Source organism: Rhagoletis pomonella, unplaced genomic scaffold (genome assembly GCF_013731165.1).
Source record: "Rhagoletis pomonella isolate Grant_MI unplaced genomic scaffold, Rhpom_1.0 Rhpom_scaffold_00593, whole genome shotgun sequence".
NCBI classification, from domain to species: domain Eukaryota; kingdom Metazoa; phylum Arthropoda; class Insecta; order Diptera; family Tephritidae; genus Rhagoletis; species Rhagoletis pomonella.
Genome location: NW_023459147.1, coordinates 49,026 through 49,354, shown reverse-complemented (window position 1 = coordinate 49,354; position 329 = coordinate 49,026).

The window sequence follows — 329 nt, the reverse complement described above, 5'->3', positions numbered from 1 at the left end:
TGGATGCAAATGAGCAGTTGCGCCAAATATTGGAACAGCAAAATCGACAATTTATTGAACTATTCAAAGCGGTACAGTCACCACCAAAATCCACCAGACAGGGCGGAAGTATTACACTACCAAAATTTAACCCTGACGTTTTGGGTGTAGATGCGATTTCCTGGTGCTCAACTGTGGACGTAATAATGGCAGACAATCCTTTAGAAGGCAGTACACTTATTATAGCCCTCAGTAAGTCAATGGAGGGGTGTGCATCGCAATGGTTGCCTCAAATAAGCTATGCGGGAATTACTTGGCAACAATTTAGAGAGTTGTTTGTGCAGCGATTT